The sequence below is a fragment of the Gopherus flavomarginatus genome, chromosome 16 (assembly GCF_025201925.1).
Source record: "Gopherus flavomarginatus isolate rGopFla2 chromosome 16, rGopFla2.mat.asm, whole genome shotgun sequence".
Lineage (NCBI taxonomy): Eukaryota > Metazoa > Chordata > Testudines > Testudinidae > Gopherus > Gopherus flavomarginatus.
The window spans coordinates 9246811-9261325 of NC_066632.1; the positions used below are offsets into that span (position 1 = coordinate 9246811).

Here is a 14515-nt window from a genome sequence, read left to right on the forward strand (position 1 = left end):
AACAAAAGGGAGGCAAAATAAAAATAATCCCCAAATTGCAATACAGGTGGGGAAAGAGAAGATCACGGTTAAGCCAAATACATCAAAATAAAAATACCAAAAGGGAAAGGGGGAAGAGATCAGGTCTGTGGAGATCCCCTTGATATTTGAACTCACATTGTTAGAATCAAAGTTCAGACTTGACGCTGGAAAACCTGCAACTACCTGTCTCTCTGAACACCTGTGATGAACAAGATCGAGTTGGGACACCGGTTCTGCTTCAATCATGTATTGTCTCTCTGTTCTCTCTTTCTTCTCCCCGCAATTCCTCGTATCCAATGTCTCTGCCTTTCTCCTCTTGTTCCCTCTCCCCCTGCCCTTTCCCAGTGGCAGCGACTCACAGGGCTTCTCCCCTGGTAGCTGGTGCTCATTATCAATCAAATAAATCAAAACACTTTCACCAGCAAGTGGATTTAGCCCAGGACCCTCAGAGTCAGCAGCTGTTATACCCCCACTGAGCTCTCTGGTCAGGTGTCCTGGCACTGGAAGCCTCCTGTGTAGATTCTAAAATAGCAGGGGGCTGACATATTGGACTGGACATTGTAGCTCCACCGTTATTTTATTGAATTGCTTCAAAACAGCAAGTATAGAAAGTCTCCTAAGTGTCAGGCTCTCTGCCATGGAAACAGCTGCCCCTGCTCTCCAGGAGTCTGTGTGTTCCACCCAGCAACGTACAAACCTGCTCCGAGCTGAAGGGGGGTCAGACAGTGACGGTAACGCAAATCTTCAGACAATTAACCCAAGTCCCTTCCTTTCTTGAACCCAGGACGTGCCAGTCACTTGTTAGCCATGGCGTTATCTTCATCTTCAAATACCTCTCAGGACATTTCACAGAGAGAGTGGAACCCCCCCCCCATGGCTCCCTGTTGAGGCATTGTACCGTACCTGCCCCTGGACACTGTCTGGTTTTATACTCCTAGAGCTTTTTCTCTTCAAACCCCTTATCCCAATCTCTGGGCCACCGCCACATTTCAGAGTTTAGAATTTACTCTCATCACCCTCGTATGGCACTTTCCATGTGAATGAGACAAAGCAATGGGGGAAGCTCTGTGGCTAATGAAAACCGGTGTGTTGGGTGAGGCCTGAACTCATAACCCCAGCAGTGCGCCTCCCTCACTAGCCAGTTGTATCCCTGTAGGTGCTTCATACACAAGCCTGGGAAGTAGGCAGTTACCTGTGTCTGTGATTAACAGAGTTGGTGGCTAATTGAAAGGCTGATGGTTCAAACCCAGGTGAAGATAGAGGTGTTTGGCTTTTTTGTGAAGAGAATCCAGTACATTTTAACAGGCAGGAAAATGCCTCAATTCTGGCCTAGCCTCATTGGGCAAGCATAAGGAGCAATTTCACCAGATGTGTTGGTGGTATAGGGGTGAGCATAGCTGCCTTTTGAGCAGTTGACCTAGGTTCAATTCCCAGCCACCACACTGAGGTGCTGTTTTCTCAGCTGGAAACTAGTTTAATTTCCATCACATTGTATCAGTTTATCAATGGAATGAGAGAATCAATGTCCTGCAGGTCATTAAACACCCAGTGAAGGAAGAAAGGGGCAGGACTATACAGTGAGCAGGTGGAGTCACCCTGGTATTACAATGTTTGGGGTTTTTTTCTTTACTTCCCTCTCCCTTTTAGACTCAGAGCATTTAAAGTTAGAAGGGACCAGTGTGAACATCTAGTCTGACCTGCTGCACCTTGCGGGCCAAAAGAGCCCACTCACCCACTCCTGTAATAGACTCGGGAGGGGAGGCAGCTCTGTGCTCTGCCCCTACTCCAGGCAGCGCATGGAGGCCCTCTGCCCACCTCCCACAATGGGTGTGCAGAGATGTGCCAGCAGCACTAAGGTGGCTCCCTGCCCACTCTGCCTCTGTCCCTCCGTGCCGCTTCCAGAAGTGTCTGGCATTTCCCAGCATCCCCTGGGGTGGGGGAGTGTCTCCATGTGCTGCCTCTGCCCCGAGAACCAACTCCACAGCTCCCATTGGCCATGAACTGCAGCCAATGGGAGCTCTGGGGGCCGCGCCTGCAGGTAGCGGCACATGGAGACTCACTGTCCCCGCTGACCTGAGAGCTGCTGTCACAGGGTTGTGTGTACTGGTCACTTCGGGAGTTGCAGTGCCCGGGGTAAGCACCACCCCCTCCTGCACCCCAACCCCCAAGCAGAAAGCCCGCACCCCACACCCAAATTTCCTCCCAGAGCTTTGCTTGTCTTCCTTTCACCCAGAACCATCCTTTCTCTCCTGGGTTGCAAGTAGCCATCCTTGGGAAGCCACGAGGCAGGCACAGGATGCTACCTCCCAGCAGCCAACTGCACCTCCCCAGACTTTGCAGAATGAATGGTGGCGCTCTACTAACCCCACTTAGCCGCACTGAGGGGCTTAGCTTCTGCCCTGCCTTCCTCAGCTCGACTTTCCTCTTTTGCCCCATTCTTGCCTCACTTCCTCCTTTGGCAAGTCACACAAAGGAGGCCAGCAGGAAGAGCTGGTCTCCACCAGCCAACCTCCCAGGGCAGAGGAGACCAAGCCACAAGGCTCCAAAAGGTGACTGACCCAGATCCTCTAGCTTTCCTCTGCTGATGCCAAGGCTCTTTCTCAGCTCATTTCCCCAGCCTCTGTCCTGCAGGGGTTGGGTTTATCACAGGTACATGCCAGTGGCAGCAGTAGGAACTTTGCTAGACAGCCAGGGAAGCTGGGAAAACTAAGCAATTTTGTTTCTGCCTGGTTTTGAACCAGGGACCTTTTGCGTGTTAGGCAAACGTGATAACCACTACACTACAGAAACTCTGTCAGAGGACTCTGCCCCTCCCTTCATAAGAGTATAAGAATGGCTATACTGGGTCAGACCAAAGGTCCATCCAGCCCAGTGTCCTGTCTGCCAACAGTGGCCAATGCCAGGTGCCCCAGAGGGCGTGAACCTAACAGGCAATGATCAAGTGATCTCTCTCCTGCCATCCATCTCCATCCTCTGACAAGCAGAGGCTAGGGACACCATTCCTTACCCATCCTGGCTAATAGCCATTCATGACTTAACTTCCATTAATTTATCTAGTTCTCTTTTAAACCCTCTTATAGTCCTAGCCTTCATAACCTCCTCAGGCAAGGAGTTCAACATGTTGACTGTGCACTGTGTGAAGAAGAACTTCCTTTTATTTGTTTAAAACCTGCTGTGCATTAATTTCATTTGGTGGCCCCTAGTTCTTATATTATGGGAACAAGTAAATAATTTTTCCTTATTCACTTTCTCCTCATCATTCATGATTTTATATACCTTTATCATATCCCCCCTTAGTCTCCTCTTTTCAAAAATGTAAAGTCCTAGTCTCTTTAATCTCTCCTCATATGAGACCCATTCCAAACCCTAATCATTTTAGTTGCCCTTCTCTGAACCTTTTCTAGTGCCAGTATATCTTTTTTGAAATGAGGAGACCACATCTATACGCAGTATTCAAGATGTGAGTGTACCATGGATTTATATAAGGGCAAATATTCTCTGTCTTATTCTCTATCCCTTTTTAAATGATTCCTAACATCCTGTTTGCTTTTTTGACTGCTGCTGAACACTGCATGGTCGTCTTCAGAGAACTATCCACGACGACTCCAAGATATCTTTCCTGATTAACTGTAACTAAATTAGCCCCCATCATATTGTATGTATAGTTGGGGTTATTTTTCCCAATCTGCATTACTTTACATTTATCCACATTACATCTCATTTGCCATTTTTTTGCTCAATCCCTTAGTTTTGTGAGGTCTCTTTGAAAATCTTTCACAGTCTGCTTTGGTCTTAACTATCTTGAGCAGTTTAGTATCATCTGCAAACTTTGCCACCTCACTGTTTACCCCTTTCTCCAGATCATTTATGACTAAGTTGAATAGGATTGGTCCTAGGACTCACCATTGGGGAACACCACTAGTCACCCCTCTCCATTCTGAACACACCGATGGGCGAACCTGGAGAAAGTGATGTCAGCCCTTCGATGGGTCAGCTGGCAGAGCAAAGGACTGGAGCCGGAACTCAGGAAGTCATCCTTATGTTGTCCTTCTGACTCCAGCTTGAAGGAGAGCTTCTTTTTCTTCCCCTTGCTGAGAAAGAGCAGGAGAAGAAAGAAAGATCAGGTGAGTCAACTCTTGCTTGGGAGCCACCCACTGAAAATGTAAAAACAAAAAAGTAAAGCCATAAAAGACTTCAAAGCCCACCAGGCCCAACCTCTCTTCTAATATGGCAGAAAAGCCACACGTCTCCTGTCTAGGTAGGGATATCCTATTGCCCCACAAGAAGTGGAAGGTCATCATGTTCAGCCTCAGCAGTACTCATGGAGCAGGGGGAAATACATGGCTGAGGAAATTCCCTGTAGACGAAAGATAGGTCTTGAGCATCACAGCTTTGTAGGTAATTACAAGGTCTACTTACGCCACCGGCTGAGCCATTCCTCACAGGCCAGCAACTGCTTCTCCCAGTTTGCGTTCCTCACCATGTACCCAACTAAATGCTAGAAGGCCCAGCTCATCAACCTACCCACTCTTGCAGCCCTCCTCTTCCACCCTGACTGATAGGGAGGAGTATTAAGCCTCCCTCCCTTAGGCCTTTCAGCATTCCTGGGGAACACCAACACCGCCCAAGTGACTTTGGGCCAGTTGGTCAACCAATAGGGCTGCCTCCTAGGCCAGGCTGCAGCCCAGCTTCAGGACTCAGAGGAAATGGAGCTCCCATCCCTACCTACAGGACTCCAAGCACGACCAGCCTTCTGGATCAAACATCCCCTCTTGTGCTCAAGTCACAACAGCTAGCAGGCAAAAGGCAGGCTTTCATATCATTTGAGAGAGCAAGACAGAGCCTTGGAAGACCCAGCAGGATTAGGTCGCACAGGAATTGTCCTCAGATCCTACTGAGACTTCAACTCAGATTGCAGGATTCAAAGTCCTGAGGGCTGCTCTTACACCATGGGACCAATAGGGAACCCCCAGATCTCTGCTGAGTTCTGGTGTGGATGACCCTGCGGGCGCAGCCCTGCATTTACTCACCAAGTTGGCATGTAACAGTTTGCTGCAACTCCCAGAGGCCTTTCTTAATCCAGACTGAGAGGCCAGTGGCCATGTGAGGAAATTGCCCCTTCCATCCTAGGCAGTACATGGCCCTTTCTAGGAAAGACCAAGTCCTGGAGGAAAAGTGACTGTTGTGAAATAACATCCTGAGGAGATGCCTTTTTCAGTTGTTGGAGGAGTACCATATGGGGAAATGCTCCCTTTTCACCTGACCAGGAATTTGAACCCTGGACCGTCAGATTAAAAGTCTGATGCTCTACCAACTGAGCTAGCCAGGCTCATAGAAAAACACGGCAAGTTTGATGCAGAAGAGAAACTAGTCAAGAAAAAGAGGGCAGAAAATTTGCTACTCTTGCTTCTTTAGCAGCCCTATGCCCATCTTGCTTCTCCATGTGGCACCCAGAGACATTCTTCTTTTTTTAGTTAAATATCAGATCCAGGAGAAAACACAGTTATACAAAGCAAAATAAAATTGACCTGTCTCATGCAGTGCTACATTGACCTCTATTCAGACTGAGCCTAACGGAGGGCCTTGCTTTGGGATCAAACATGCCCTCTTATGCGAGTCACAACAGCTAGCAGGCAAGAGACAGGCTACCATGTCATTGAAGAGAGCAGGAGGAAGCTTTGGAAATCCCAGAATAATTAGCTGGCAATGAAAGGACCCCACAATTCTACAGGGGCTTGAACTTTGATTTCAGGATTCACAGCTCTGAATACCAGCCCTTACACCATGGGACCAGCCAAGAGAGTTTGACTTCTGGCATGAAAGACTCTGTGGGGACAATTTTTTCTCTCAGGGAATACCCAGTGGGAATATGCCTTTCTGGCCAGCCCTACATTTGCTCAAAAAATCAGCACACAGCACTTTGTTACAGGCCCAGAGGCCTTTCTTCCTCCAGACTGTAATGCCAGTGGACAGGTGAGGAAGTAGCACTTTCAGTCCCAAGCAGTAAAGAGCCCTTTTTAGGAAAGGCCAAGTTCTGAAAAGGAAAAACTGAAGTCAAAGAGAGTCCTCAAGAGATGCCTTCTGAAAATCTTGGGGAATTGTCCTTCTACCTGACCAGGGACTTGAACCCTGGACCCTCAGATTAAAAGTCTGATGTTCTACCAACTGAGCAAATTTGATGCTGAAAAAAAACTGCTCAGAAAATGAGGGCAGAAAACAATACAGAAAACCTGATGCTTTCACTCTCTTAGCAGTCCTAGCCCCAGCCTGCTCCTCCATCCGGCCCCCTGAGGCCTTATTCTTTTTTTAGTTAAATAGCAAATCCAGGAGAAAACACAGTTATACAAAGCAAAACGAAATCACAAACAGAAATGTCATTGGAAATACAAAAATTAAAAAGGAAAACGCAATTCCCATCACTTTATCATGTCTGGGCCATTCCTGTATCGAGAGCACCTGCTAAGGGCCCTGTGTGCTTACGAGAAACCTGGAGAAACTCATACCACAGCCTGAACATGAAACTCAACTGCTCCCAGGTGCTGCAGTAAAACCCTTTCCCTGCTATGACGTTGCACTCCATATGATTTTATTAAAATATGCTAATGAGTGTGAATATAATGTAACTGGAATATGCTTTATGCATGTAAGGTAGCATTACAAAGTTTATAATCGACTGTGTGTCTTCATCGTATGTGTATGAACCGATCATTCTTGTATCTGAAACTAGAAATATGAACAATAACTCTGAGGTCTTGTTGTAATGATGCAAAGTGTGGGCCACTAATAGTGGTTTGGACTCTTGATGGCTCCCATTAACCAGGACAATTGACTGTAGATGGCTCTGTCCTGCACCATCTGTGAGTCAGGCCAGGAAAAATGAAGGCTTGGTGTCTCACAGGACATGTGAGCATGTCACCTGGTACAGGAATCCATCTTAAACCTGGGGCTTTTCCCCAGGAGAGAGACAAAAGATTCCTGCCTTGTACCAAAGTTATATAAGGGGGTAGAACAGAAGAAAGGTGGCTGCAGTCATAAGAAATCCCCTAGCTACCACCTGAGCTGGAACAAGGATTACGCCAGGTGAAAAGATTGGGCCCAGACTAGAAATAAGCCTAGTCTGCAAAAGAAGCTTATTGGAAGATCTCTGAGGGTGAGATTTTATCTGTATTGAGTTTCATATTGTATTAGGTTTAGACTTGCATGTTTTTGATATATTTTGCTCTATGGAGAATACAAACTCTATAGAGAAGGAAAAGTTAATGCCTTAGAAGATTCTGTGTGTGTGTGTGTTAGATGGATGCGAAGGTGTCTAGAAAACACTCTCCTGTAGTCTCTTTTCTCTGATTTCCTTTAGAAAATTTGAAGCAGGGAGCAAAAACCATTGTCTTCTGAGAGGTTTGAACTCAAAGCCTTCAGATTATGAGACTGAGACACTACCAGCTGTGCTAAGAAGGCTTGGAAAAGATTTAGACTCAATGCATATAGAATCCTTCTGCAGCCGTGACCGAGCCAGGAGTGCACTGGAAGAAGCAGGGGGATATGGTGCCCAGACACCTTTCCTGGCAGCTATTAGATCAATTTTCCCTGACAGTGAACAATCTACTGGAATTCATGGCAGCAGAGGGTGGATATTTCCAAGCTGAGCATCAGCTTCCACATTTCAGAACTTATTCTCCTTTTCCTAGTAGGGTACTTTCCATGTGAATTGGGCAATACAAGTTGGGGAAGCTACAGGGGTAATAGAAACCAGTATTTAAGGTAAGGTTTGAACTCATAAGCCCAGCAGTAGCCCCTTTTGCACTAACCAGTAGCACCACTGCAGTTGCTTCTTAGGCAAAGCTGGGAAGCAGGCAATTATCAGTCTCTGTGGTTCACACCTTTGCCTGGTAATTGCAAGGCTGCTGGTTCATATCTAACTAAAGATGCGACTTTTCAGCCATGAGACTCCAGGATATTTTAACAGGAAGAAAATCTCCTCATTTCTGGTTTAGCCCCATTTTACCCCTTCTGCCTGTCTTCTCCCCCACACGATCTCTTTCCTTCCCCATTGGGGCCATACAGAGAGGAGCCCCAGTCACTGAGAAGTTCCCTTTTCTCCTTCACAGAGGGCTTTAACGCCCCTTATCTCACTCAGGCTCACAACCACCCAGAGTTCAAGAACTGTCCCTGTTCCCATTGGACAGATGAGGGGAGCCTGAGGTCCAGAGAAGGGAAGTGACTTACCCAAGGGCCTACAAAGCAAAGCGGTGGCAGAGCCATAAAGAAAAGCCACCAGTTCCAACTCCTGTTCTAATGGACAACAAACCCCCCAGAGGCAGGGATAGAGCCCAGGAATCGAGATGGTGGGGAAATGTCATTCCAACTGTTTCTGTCAGAAAATCCCATTCAGACTAAACCAGTTTGTTTCTCGAAATCATAACAAGTGGGATAAAAGTTCTTTGCTAAAATATTTTGTTGCAAAACAAAAGCATCTCCTGTCTGTCACAGTGTGTTATATTGTCTTGTCGCACACAAGAGGAGACACTTAGATCTCAAACATTAGATAAGATGCTTCAGTCTGAGCTAAGTCATTGCTGCTCTTAACAATTTCAAAATAAAAACATACAAATCAAATAGACTATTTCAGCTATTCTATTATGTGTTAATCTGCTCTGAGTAAACGTGATAGGACACCTCATACTATGCCCTACTCCGAGTGACACTCTCAAATGGATCCCCATCCTCCTGCCCACTGTGAGGTAGGTAGGAGCAGATCATTATTATCTCTACTTGAAAAAGGGAGAAAGTAAGGCTGAAAAAGGAGAATGGACTTGTCTTATGTCACACAGCAAGTCAGTGGCAGAGTTGGGAATTGGACCCAAGAGCCCTGATTTTCAAACTAACCATCGGAACTTGAATTTCAGACATTGAATGACCTGAATAAAGTGCTCTCAGATGAGCTCCAGACCAACAACAGTGCACAGTAATTATTCAGCAAGTATTTGAGGAGAACTGCAATGAACTGCTCAGAATCATGAACTGCTCAGAGACAATTAATGCAGAGAAGCAGCAAAATTTGTCAAACACAGAACTGGTTCTGACTTATTTCCTTGATCTTAAAAGAGAACAACAAGGACCTGAGTCTCCTCCCTGCCAATCAGGGTAGAGCCTGAGGAGGGAAGGCTGAGGGTTCTCACCAGAGAGCACAAAGGATGGGCCAGGTCACCAGTGGGGATCACTGTCAGAGCACTATTTCAGCCCCACAGTTTTGGATGGACCACCCACAGTGGGAGCTGCAGAGCACTCCCCTGCAACACACACACACACACACACACCCTGGTGTTGGGAGGGGAACAGGAGAAAGGACAAAAGAAGCAAGAGACAAAGAGAAAGGAGGGAGGGATGGATGGAGGGAAAGGTGAAACAAAAAGGACAAACCCTAATGTCCCCAGTGATTCGAAGGGACAAAATCCCAGGTGTGGAATAAAATTCTGCCTCCTTAAGCTCGTGTTTTCAATGCCTAGAATTCAACTCTCACCAGATGGATCAGACTGAACAGGTTTCAGACCTCCAGGAGGCTCTTGCCTTCTAAACAGGGATGGCTGTTTTCTAGTAAAATCACTACAAGGGAAGGAGAAAACTCGAAAGAGGTTCCTCCTGGCACTCACATCCGTGAACCCGAATACTCTGTCAGTCCTCAAGGAGACCTGGAGAAAGAGACTTGCTGAAGCAAAGCCACAGGGGTCTCTGAGGTTTCCCTGGCCCCTCGCCTCTGTCCTGCCTGGATGATGTCAGCATCTCTCTGTGAGGTCACCACCTCCCCACCACCTTTGACCGATAGTCTGAGGTGCTGAAAAAGGCCTTTGTGATGTCACTGCCACACCCCTCCCTTGCTGTGTTAATGTCCTGCCCCTGGCCAGGCTCTTTGCAGGTTTAAGCTACTCCCTGTGGATCACCCCACTCAAGGAGCGTTCGTTCTAGGAAGCAAGCCGGCTAGACAGGAAAATATCAGATGCTGCTGCCAATGCTACACTCAGTTTTTCAGAAATTAGTCGACTTTATGGCCAGAAGAGACCATTAGAGCTTCTAATCTGACCCCCTGCATATCGCAGGCCTCCTGTATGACAAAAGAGCTACTTTGGAGGCAAACACATTCCAGAAAGGCATCTAGTCTTCATTAAATGACATCAGGAGATGGCAAATCCACCACTTTCCTTGGTAGCCTGTTCCTGTGGTGAATCATCCTCGCTGTTGAATATTTGTGCCTTAGTTGTAATATGAATTTGTCTCTTTTTACCTTCCAGCCGTTGGGTCTTGTTATGCCTTTCTCTGCTCAGTTAAAAAGCCCTCTAACACCCAATATTTTCTCTCCATTAAGGCCCTTCAACACTTCAGTGAAGTCACCTTTCAATCTTCTTTTGATAAGCTAAACAGACTGAGCTCTTTCAATAGCTTACTAGAAGGCATTTTTCTCCAGCCCTCAGAACATTTGGTGGCTTTTTGCTGCCCCAGCTCCAATTTCACATCATCTTTTTCAACCGAGGACACCAGAACTGGAGGCAGCATTCCAATATCAGTCTCACTGATACCATGTCACCTCCTGTGACATTAATGACTTAATCTGTAACTGTATAGATCACCATTGCGACCACTGTTCTATATTTGCAGCCAATATTATAGAAAAGTTGCCACGTAAGGGGTCTGTGAAGAGGTTCTGATTGACTGATTATAATGATGCTATCTCTAGATGTGTATCATTTTTGTAGTTGACGTTATGAATATTGGTTCTATGCTGTCCATATTTCAAACTCGTGCTCTGCTTCTGGGGAACACTCAAGACAAGTTGGTGTCAGTTCTGCCTAGCCTGCTTGATGGCCCACTAAGGACCATCAGTTATACAATCGACCCATTGAGAGAAGGCAGATACACCTTGTGACTCATCAAGGTATGCAGGGACCTGCCTGTGGACAGAACTCAAAGGTTTTTCTATGCCACGTGCTGGATAGAGTGTCCTTGGGACAAAGAAAGCAAAGACCACGTGGCAAGAGACTATAAAAGGCTGATGCCTCATCTCCATCTTGTCTTCAGTCCTGCTTCATACCTCTGGAGGGACTTTGCTACAAACAAGCTTCAGCTCTGTACAAAGGACTGAATGCCCCATCCCAGTTGTGGATGGACTCCAGAGACTTGATTTGAACCTGCAGTTTATTCCATAGCTGCTACAGGCCTGAACCAAGAGCTTTGCCATTACTTCATGTGAAGGATTAAAAATCTATTTGCTCTTTATGTAGCAACCTGGTGCATGGATTGTGCCAGCTCTTTTCCAGACTCAAAGTCCAGAGTATGGTCAAGGACCAGAGGCCTAGCAAATAGTGATAAGCTAAGAGAAAGCTGGGGTAAACAGAAAGCCTTGCTTGCTAAGATAGGCCTGGTCAGCAAATTGCCAGGTGTTGGAGCTAAGAACTAAAGAATTGTGTCTTATTCAGAGATGCAGATTGAACAAAGAATCCCTGTTCCTATTGTGTTTGTTTCTTCTGTAGGGAGACGTTCTTCCCAGAGATCCAGTCTTGAGTTTATGAAAAGTTGTCACATGTCAGTATAAGATATGTCATCCTTCCACGTCCCTTCCCAGGGACCAATGCCTGCCTTTAGACACACATAAAATCTTTATTGCCATATACTTTCACTGTTTCTTTGCTTTAACCCCTAGGAATGTACCTGTTGGACAATCAAAGGAGTTGCTCCATTCCTATGGACCCCAAATCAGAATTCAACATAGATATTTTATACTAACAACATTTTATCAAAGTATTAATGAAATGTTAACTTGCTAACTTGAGACCATGGGTGGAGACATTATGTAATCTGTTAACTATTGGCTAATGTGCTTATCTTGTCTTGCTGCAAAACCTATCCCGGGGTGTGGAACTGCCTATCCCGTCACTTTCCCCTGCTTGTGAAAAATCTATATATTCTATTGTAATTAATTAATTAACAATGTCTCTGAGCCTAATAAGCAAGGTGACACTCCGCCAGCACTGTGTGTAATAAACTCCTATTTTTGACCTCTACATGGTGTAGATTTCTGTCTTTCTCGGACACCTGCTGAATAAAGAGAAGATTCAGGATCCAGCCTGGCTGAATGTGTGTCCTCTCCTCACAGCTTGGTGATCTTTTGAGGAAATGGAGAAGACTGCCTTTGCCTAGCTGTACATTGCTTGCAAAAGAAACAGGTCTTTTTGGTGACAAGTGTTGAAAGGAGGCACTAGACAAATGTGGAGACAGGAAAAATGTCCCCCAACTGGACTGGCATCTGTGGATGCTGAAGTCACAACACAGAACACTAAACACTATTTGAGAACGGCTGGTGTCAGAAGAGTCTCTAACAAGGCCTCTTCCCCCCAGCAGGGGCCTCTCTGTGCACAGAACTCCTGGTAGCGTGATGGCTGCAGGCAGTGGAGAACTCTATTTTGGCATCTCTTTGCCTGTTTTGTGGTCAGCATCTGCAGTGGCTGTTAAAAGGTCTCTAGATAGTGATCTTTGGGAAGAGCTGGCTGAAGAGCCTTCCTACTAACCAGGAGAGCCTGGCTTGGCCTGCCAGTTCTTCCTTGCTGAACCTAGTGTGTCTGTTGGCTCCTTTTTTGTATCTCTTTTCAAAAAAAGAAAAGACCTGTCAGCAGAATCCTTCTAAGTGCTTGTTCAAGACAGAGAGAGCCTTCCTTGCGGCTAAGTCTTGGTGCCATGGGGCATGCCTCATTGCTGTGGTGCCTCTTGCTGGCCATCCTGGTAATAAGTTCTGGTTCACCGGTGCGCCTTCATCTAGTGGCATCTGGCTGCATCTGTTTTATCATTAGGACCCATGGCGCTCTCAGGACTTCAGTGTCCTCTTATGGACACAGCCCTCTGGCTGTGCCCCACTCAGTTCTCTCCCCCATTCCCGGGGGCAGCTGTTCTCTACCCGGACACTTGCCTCAGTCGCTGGCTGCAGTCCAGGGTGTAGCCACCCGTGTCAGCCACTACGGAGGCAAAAGTCGTGAACGTCCAACCCTGCATCTGTTTCCCTGGACCACTTCCCCACAGCCCCAGCACCTTCCTCCGCCTTTGTATTAGGGCCTCAGTCTGGCAGAATTCGGCCAGAAGGTCACTCATGCTCCCCTTACCCACCCAGCACTACTCTGATCATGGTGCCCACCCACCCTTCCCCTTCCCCAGCCATAGCCCCAGCCCCAGCCCCAGCCGAAGCCCCAGCCTCAGCCAAACCTCCCTCCTCAAACTCCAAGCAGTGACTAACTCTTGCTGTGCTGAGCAGCCCTTTATATATGGGCTGCTCCAGCAAGCCTTCTCCTGATTGGCTCTCCCAATAAGCCCTTTCCTGATAGGCCGGGTTCTGCGCAGCCTCTGCAAGGCTGCCTTAATCTTTCTCCTGCTTGGTTGGGGGCAGACACCTCCCCACACTTGGAAAATGGCAAATGAGAAGTTTAGAGCTGGTGGAAAGGTTACCATGACTGAGAACTGAGCCGAGGTTGCTGCGACTGAAACACAGATCACTAACCGCTATATGATCACAGTGGCTGGTGGGAGAAGCACATGTTAGAAGCCCTCTGTCATCTCAGCTGTGGCTTTCTGTGCACGGAGAGCCAGACACCTCAAGGTCTGCAGGTCTTGAGGGAAATGTGGAATGTCTGTACTTTAGAATTTGCAGGTGTTGTCCTGGGCCATCAAATGGAACAGTTGCAAACACTTTCTTGAGGCAGGCACCATGGCTTAGCTGGCTAAAGCACCTGCCTCCTAAATAGGAGATCCTGGGTTCAACTCCCAGTGTTGCCTTCGTGTATGGCTTTTGTCTCCTCTGCTCACATTTTCCTGTGTCTTCCTAGGAAACAGAAGAGACCTCCCTTGGTAGCCAAGTCATTGCTTGCTAAGGAAAAGGCTTTTTTGTAGAGAAGCATTGGAAAGAATCAAATCACAAGCCTGGAGTTGATGAAAAGGCTGCTGTGACTGGCATTAGCATGGTGGTTGCTTTGACTGCAATAGCTGCAACGTGAGAGCCTGCGCCACACGTCCTTGTGATTCACTGGGGATGTCCACACGCAGATGTCATGTCACCTTCCTTTAGATAGTCACTGATAAAAATGGAGCAGTTGGGAGAAAAGTCCCAGAGAGTGGCATCGTGGCTAAGCTGGCTGACTCACCTGCCAGGTAAAGTGGAGGTTAGAGATGCAGCACCCAGTGGTGCCTTGCCAAATGTGTCTGCTCTTCCCATCTTTTGGTCAATCTTCTGAGGAAACAGAGAAGACTGCCTCTGCCTTGCAATGCAAATACTTCCAAAAGAAACCAGTCGTTTTTTCTGAGCAGTGTTGGAAGGAGGCACCTAAGAAATGTGGAGACAAGGAAAAGGTCATCGTAACTCAACTTGCATCCATGGCTCTTGGGGCCACAACGCAGAGCACTAAGCACTGTATGACCACAGCAAAATCTAAACTTTACACCTTATTACACTAGGCAGTAGTTAGGT

The 14515-nt window shown here is 47.0% G+C and overlaps 2 non-coding genes across 2 annotated transcripts; both read right to left on the reverse strand.

The window, feature by feature from the left end:
• Positions 1-2738: 2738 nt before the first annotated feature.
• TRNAV-AAC (transfer RNA valine (anticodon AAC)) lies at positions 2739-2811 on the reverse strand. The gene has a single exon. It is a non-coding gene; the product is annotated as a tRNA-Val (tRNA).
• A 2466-nt stretch (positions 2812-5277) lies between these two features.
• On the reverse strand, positions 5278-5350 carry TRNAK-UUU (transfer RNA lysine (anticodon UUU)). The gene has a single exon. It is a non-coding gene; the product is annotated as a tRNA-Lys (tRNA).
• Between the last annotated feature and the right edge of the window lie 9165 nt (positions 5351-14515).